The 7250-nt window shown below is 53.6% G+C and overlaps 1 protein-coding gene across 5 annotated transcripts in view; it reads right to left on the bottom strand.

Moving 5' to 3' along the window:
* Nucleotides 1–4747, bottom strand: part of LOC106746732 (junctophilin-1) — a 40552-nt gene extending 35805 nt beyond the window's left edge. Inside the window, exon 1 of one of the 5 annotated variants that reach the window (XM_014623642.1) lies at nucleotides 4680–4747. The gene's annotated coding sequence lies outside the window, so the exon portion shown is untranslated. The other 4 variants (XM_014623641.1, XM_014623639.1, XM_014623638.1 and 1 more) reach the window with 4 other exon arrangements.
* Between the last annotated feature and the right edge of the window lie 2503 nt (nucleotides 4748–7250).

The raw sequence follows: 7250 nt of genomic DNA, 5'->3' as shown, positions 1-7250 counted from the left end.
CCCCCCCCCCCTCTCTGCCCCTCCTCACCTCTCTCGTCACCTTCTCTTACTCCCCCCTCTCTCTCTCTCTCTCTCTCTTACAGTCACTCACTCGCACACACACGTACACGCACGTGCCGCCGTCCGCGGCCGTTCGCGATCGCGGTACGACGGGATGATCCGACCTCGCCGAGAATACTCGAGGAATCGAGACGCGCGTCTAGCACCTCGTCGTCGCACACACGGCACTCGGGAGCACTTGGCGATCACCGCAGGATCGAGTCGGTGCCGTGGGTCAGGCGAGAGGACCACGCGGGACGTACCGGGTATTCCCTCGAAGTCGTCAAAACTGGACGACGAGCTCGACGACGAAGTCGCGGTTTCGCTGTCCGCCTGACGCCGTTACGCAACGCTTCTATAAGCATCCGTGATCCGCTCGGAATGTGGCTCTCTCTCTCTCTCTCCCTCTCCCTCTCTTTCTCGCTCTCTCTCTCTCTCTTTCAGTACTCGATGTCTCCAGCTCTCGCCTTTTCCCTCTGTTTCGGCTTCTCCGTGTCCTCCTTTCTTCTCTCTACCTCTTTCTCCGTCTTTCCCTCTTTCCCGTGCGAAAGCTCCTCTCTTCCGATCTCTCGCGATCGCGCTTTCCTCGGGGACGATCCGATCGGATTCACCGGTGAGTCATCACCGCGAGGGGACCTGCCTACGGTGGAACGGTCGATGACTAAGATCCACGGGACTGGCACCGCGAGAAGAAGGGTTCCCCGCGACCGCCGGTGGGCACTGAGAGTCCGTCTCGCGAATTGGAAGCACGGAGATGAAGAGGAAGAGAACCTTTGGTCGCGCGAGGTACTGCCGACACGTTTACACGCACACTGGCGACGACCAGGTAGGCACGCACGCACGCACGGAGACACACGCGCGCATTTCCTTCACGGCACGACGGACGACGAGGCTCGGTGCACAGCGGCAGGCGGCAACAGCAGCAGCATCATCGTCATCGTCAGCACCCGCACCACAGCCAGGGCCGTGGCACCAGCTTGCGCCGGTGCGCCGCGTATGTATGTACGTACGTAAGTACGTACGTACGTACGTACGTCCGTCCGTCTGTCCGTCGGTCCGTCCGTTCTAGCGCGGCTAGAGCGGTGCCTCGCGCCTCGGCTCTAGCCTCGAGTTCGGCTAGCCTGGCTAGGAGCTTCTATTTTTATCATGGGGTGGCGAATTGTTCCCCACGGCCGCGACGGCGGCAGCAGCATCAGCAGCAGCTACGCCGACTCGAGCGAGCCGTTCGCCAACGCGACCGGGTTCGGACCATTTATAAATAGTAGGAATCTTCGCGCCGCGCCGCGGAAAATCGGCGAGGATTCGTGGGACGTGAGAAAAAGAGAGAGAGAGGTGCTCCGAGGTGATCAGCAGCGCTCAACGGTACCACTGCTCGCCGGTGTTGCTCAAAGCACGGACGCGTGAAGAGAGACTCGTGGCTGAGAATTTCAGGGCCAACCGAGGCGGTATTGTTCTCTCGGACGAGCACCTCACGGTGAAAAGAGGCGTAGACGGGGAAATGGATCGGTTGATTCGGCAAAAATCTTTAGCTCGCTGGACGACATCGAGTGTCTCGCAACTAAGCAGATATTCGCTCGTGCGGCGAAGAAATGATGGTGGATGCAACTGCTCATCTCGCTCATAACGATCCCATTTTCACCCCTGCCTCGGTGCCGTCTTGCTTCTCGTAGTCGATCGTTTCGTTCCCGATCTAATTTCACTCCGCCTCATTACCACTGCGAGCACTGCTTTCGCTGACTCGCATCGCCAGTGTGCGAACCAGTCATCAGCTGTGCGAAATTTCCTTCAACGCGACAGCAAAAGAATCGGTTGGCTCGACGAGTGGTGCTTCGTCGAGCGTCCGAAGCTATACTTTCCGACAGTTTCGACAGAGGAGAGCCGCCTTTGCCGCTCACCAACAAATCTGCCGTAATACCAAAAACACGATTAGACACGCGATCGTTAATCCCACGTAGTTCTCAGACTTGGTCGACCGCAGCCGTGGAAAACTGGCCGTCCGTGTATCACGGCTATAGATTCGCTAGCCCCTAACGAGGTCGTTAGTTGCAACAGCGAATTTGCCGGCTCGAGCCGGGGAAACGTGCTCGACGACTTCGGCCACGAGTCTGATTCGGGAAACGATTGGATCGCGCGCACGTTCGAGTGCCCTTCGTGTACCGAAAAGGAAGAGGGCAAACAAACCGAAGAGGAAGGGCTGCGGGAAACGGCCGCCGTTCGATCGGCCGGGGTGGAAGGAAGGGGATGCACGACGGGCGCGAGCGAGCGAGCGGGAATGTGTGTCTATAGACTGCGTTCTAGAGGGTTGCATTTTTAATGCGCCGCTCGCAGCGGCGCGATATCGGTCAGTAACTCCCCCCGCGAGAACGCGCGAGATAAGGGCCGCGTCGAGTGGGTTTACACTCCGTTCGAGCCGAGAGAGTCGATGATCCGTACGAGTCTGACGTTATCGTCGCGCGGCTCGCCACGCTCTATTGACAGGAGCGGAGCCGGGAACGGGGAGAACGCCGCGCCGTTATTTATCAACGCGTGTCTCTTCTCTTCTTTTTTTTTTTTATAACAGAAATCAATTAATCGATCTCGGGGCTATTAATAATGGCGCTAAACGAAAAGTGACGGTCGAGCCGCGCTCGCTACGGAGCTTGCGCGCTCCGAGAGGGACAGGCGGAGGGAGGGGGGGGGGAGGGAGAGCGGCCTTCCCGGGAAGGAAGACGCCGAAGAAGAAGGCCCCGGCTGCCGTTAGCACGAGCGTTGCGCGGCTTTTATCTGGCCCGAAAAGGCGACGAGAACAGTGCCAAGCGGAACGGTCTCGGCGGAGCGGCGCGTCGCAATCTCTGTTTATCGCGAATCGCCGCGGTAACGAGCGTGCGGAAGCTCGGGGCGAGATGAAATCGCGAACACGCGCACACCGGGAAAACGCTCATTCGTCACTGGCGTCGAGACGAGATGTCCCGTTTCTATTTTCTCTTTTTTTCCCTGAAAGAAAAACGAAAAAAACCCGCCCCCGAGGGGCAACGACGATTACTCGGCGCGACGCGAGCGTTACTTAATCGCGCGATGGAACGACGCGAAAGACACCTGGCCCTCCGAGTGCGTTCGCTTCTCCTCCGTTTTCGTCCGTCTTCTAAAGTGCAGTCACCGCCGTTCCGGCGAAACTTTGGCTCGCGTCGGGGTGACGAGACCCGCGATCGAGGAATCTCGTCGAAATAGAGCAGACGCGCTACCCGAAACGAGAGCGCGTTCCAGATTCAATTAGCTCCCCGCTGAGGAGGAGCGCGAGGGGGAGCGGCTCTTTGATTAAAACTTCAACGTTTCCCCGTTTTCGCGCGTTTACTATTCCTCCCCTCCTCCCCCGGTCTCTCTCTCTCTCTCTCTCTCTCTTACGTCGACGCAATTTCTCGCGGGTGACTCGCTCGAATATTCCCGGCGATCTCGCGAACACCGGCGCACCGAGGATCGTCGAACTACCCGGAGCGGCGGAAATGAACGTTTTTCCTGAAAATTCATCGGAACCGTCGGCTACCTGTCTCGGTGCCTCGGGGGAGGGGGGCATTTCGCGCCGGTGGCGTGCGGATTCGAATCGCACGAAGAAGGGGGAGTCGAGACGCGGGGTAATTAACTCCCAACGTCCAGCGCATTCCCACAGCGTGCGCGACTAATTGATTTCACTTATCCATCGGTCCGCGAAGCGAGGAAGCGGAGATCGGCCGCGATTTCGCCGGCGATACACACCGCGAGCAGGACGCGGAACGGATCCGCGAGAATCCGCACGCGACGAGCCGCGCACGACGCTCACGTACTGTGTGACGGTACGTGTGTGTACGTATGATCGCAGAGCTTCGAGCACACTTCCGGACGATCGATCCGACTCTCTCTCTCTCTCTCTCGGTCGGAGTAACACGTGCGACGTGCAGCGCCGACGTGTCGCGCGTCCCTTTTCTCGCAGCCGCTTGCGGACACACGTGCAGCCTCGTCGGATCGCCGGGAGAAGCCGGAAGGTCGCACCGTCGACGGCGAGAACGAGCTCTCGGCGGGGTCATCGCGTGCCTCAGGAACACCCTCGCGCGCGAGCGGTGCACGCGAACGGCTATCCCCGTTTCCCGGTATATGTGTGTCACGAGGACAGCGGCACGCACACGCACGTGCAAGCGGTGTTGCTTCCTCCCCCTCCGACTCGTCCTGACAACAACAACGACGATCACGACGCGATTTCCTCGGCGCGCCCGTCCGATCCACCCTCGCGACATCCGGGACATCGGAGGGAACTTGGACGGCCGTTCGAGCAACGCACATTTCTCTCCCCTTCTCCCTCTCTCTCTCTCTCGTGCAGCGGACGACGCGGTCTATCTCGACGGGTTCTCGCGAATTTTTATCGACACGTGCGCGAACGCGGGTCACCCTCGAGCGCGCGCGGACGGCGTACCGTGTCGCCGTGCGGCGTCCCGACGACACCTCGGCATCGAGCGACCGAACGGACGAGTCGTTTGCGACCGGCCGGTCTTCGTCCACCTTCCTCCCCCGTCCGCCCGCCGGGGTGTATGCGTGCTCGTCGGGGACGCTGTTGTTATCGTCGTCGTGCCCGCCGGGGCGGTCGTCCGTTGCGCTCCACCTCCTCGTCGCCGCGGATACGCGAGAGATCTTACCCTGCGACGTCGACACACGCACCGCGATCACGGAAACGTGCGCCAGGGTGGTGGCATGAGTGCGACTATCAGTCTCGTGGTGCGCCGCCGCCGACGCTGGCCGCGCCGTCGCGACGACGACGACGACGACGGCGGAGGCGGCGGCGTCGCGGCGCCTAGCGTCGTCTTGTCGGTGAAATACCCGCGAAACGCGAGCACTCGGTGCAGCGGTCGGAAGAGCGGAGCACAATCGACCGCTCGCTTCTACCATCGACCGACCTCCCGCGCGAGGCCGTCGTTTTTTCCTTCCTCCTTTCGGCGGCGCGCCAGCCACTGGGATTTGCAAATTTCCCTCGCGACTGAATATCGCGAGTCGAGAACTCGCGCTTTTCTTCAGCCGGGCGACCCGCGAATTGTCGGGGTCGACGTTGCCCGTTGTTGATTTTTCGATCCCCGTACCGAAGGAGCGCCGTCTCTTTCATCCCGCGAACGATGTTGTACCCTGCAATGATACGCCGTGTGCTCCCGCACTTTTTATCTCGCGATCCGAACGTTCGGCTTGTCCAGCTTTCGCGGACAAGTAGCGCGCCTTCGCGGTCAATAACTTATTTCTGGTCTGAAATGCATCTCCCGACGTATCAACGACTGGTTAACGCATGGCGGTTTTTACGCTTCATTCGCGTCTACTTCTTTTTACATGTAAAGTGTAGCAGAGTTGCCGTTACGAGGTAATTAATCACAATAAATATCGCGCACGTGATACAAAAGATAAAAAAATACGAGATTCGAAGCGCTAATAAAATAGTGTAAACAAATGCGCGAGTCAATATTCGAGGTCGTACATTTGTCATTTCCTTTTGCAATGATAGCCGATATCGACGCAACTATATTACAGTTTATTCGTCTCGGCAATTAATCTTTTTGTTCGGGACAGACTGGAGTCTGTAAATCATGAGTTTGTATCTACGTGTGATACATATAGATTCTCATAAATCCATATTTTAAACGCACCGCCCACAGACCTCCAAGGAGTGTCCTAAAAACGTTCACAGGACGTCCCTCGGATGAAATGTGCTGTGTGGGAAACATTTCTTATGTGGCACCTTCGGTTTTGTGTCATGAATAATTTAATTTGGAATGAAAAGGAAAACTCTGTTGACCTGCCGTTCCCTTTCTCAGTCCCTTTCTCAGTCGTATTAAATAAAAATATGAAGGACATCTCTCTTAATCGTTTTCGATTTTTTATGTAATACTATGAATATATTTAACAGTTAAAAAGAAAAAGTAAAATATGAAAATATACTGCACGCGTATATTTATATTTCGAATAAATACTAGTATTTTAGAATATACTAGGCACACTAAAACTAAAAGAATAATTTTTTCAACTAGCAAAAATAGGCAAAATTCATTAGGTTAAAACTCTCGTAAGAAACTAGAAATCTCTAGTTTCCAGATATATTGCCGACTATAAAGATTGCTTATTCTTTGCAATGTTACACGACTATAAATCGAAACCCTTCGCTAGTTCTATAAAAAAATAATTTATAGACTGCGTGGCGCCATTTAACGGTATAACGTGAGAAACCTGTTCAGCTTAGAGTTAGTCGCAGTAACTGTGCGCAGCGGATAAATGTGAACTCATTTGTTCAACATCCATGCGCATTCTTACCCAATATGTCTTTTTATTTGTAATAGATCGTAGAATTCTAAAGTGCATACACTTACCTCTACTGACTCTAACTGGGTTTGAGTCCCTGCTGGTTCGAGTCTTGACTACGTGAAGTGACTTAGTTTCAAAGCCTCCGCTATGAGACGCCACCGTTCTTAACGAAGATTCCCGGTCGTGGTGCGATGCATATGCGTGTGTGTGCGCATGTGCGCGTTTATATTTTCTATTTATTTATCAAGGAACGTTCCATATTACGATATTGTAAAGAATAAGCAAATTATATTCGACAACATATTTGAAAATTAAAAACTTCAGACTGTAAAATGCTATCACAACCATTATTATCATTTTTGTAAAAGTTACAACCCAGTGAAGTTTGCCTATTTCTCATGATTTTCTTCATGATTGAAACGAACGGCCCTGTAATTTTTGTGTATCTAACGTATTTTAATGTACACATAGGGACATATTTTTATAAAGATTTTACATAAATTCGTAAGAGAAACATTAACTAAAAAGTTCAAAGTAAAACTTCCTCCAAAAAACTAGACGAACTTCTTATCTTTCGCTAGTGTGGCTGAGAATAACGGCTGAGCTGAATTCTCTTGATTCTAATTATAGAAACGAGAAAAACTACCGCTTAAAAACTACTTGTATTGGACCAATTAAATCCGAGAATATCGAGAAAATAATCAGTCCCCTAACAAAGAAAGATGAAAGAATCTTGCATCATGGATTCTTCAGTCGATATGCAAGTAGAGATTACGTACATCATCAATCTTTGTTTCTCAATCTCTGAGAAACTGTATATGGTCATGTGTTATACTATCAGCAACACGTGATATAACAAGATCGCAATCGAACGTAACGTCAATATTGCACTGTTGCACTGTTTTCACAATCCGGAGGCGTGTCATTCA

The sequence above is a fragment of the Dinoponera quadriceps genome, unplaced genomic scaffold (genome assembly GCF_001313825.1).
Source record: "Dinoponera quadriceps isolate SergipeBrazil2010 unplaced genomic scaffold, ASM131382v1 scaffold1565, whole genome shotgun sequence".
In the NCBI taxonomy this organism is placed as follows: domain Eukaryota; kingdom Metazoa; phylum Arthropoda; class Insecta; order Hymenoptera; family Formicidae; genus Dinoponera; species Dinoponera quadriceps.
This window is presented reverse-complemented; position numbering and strand designations above follow the sequence as displayed.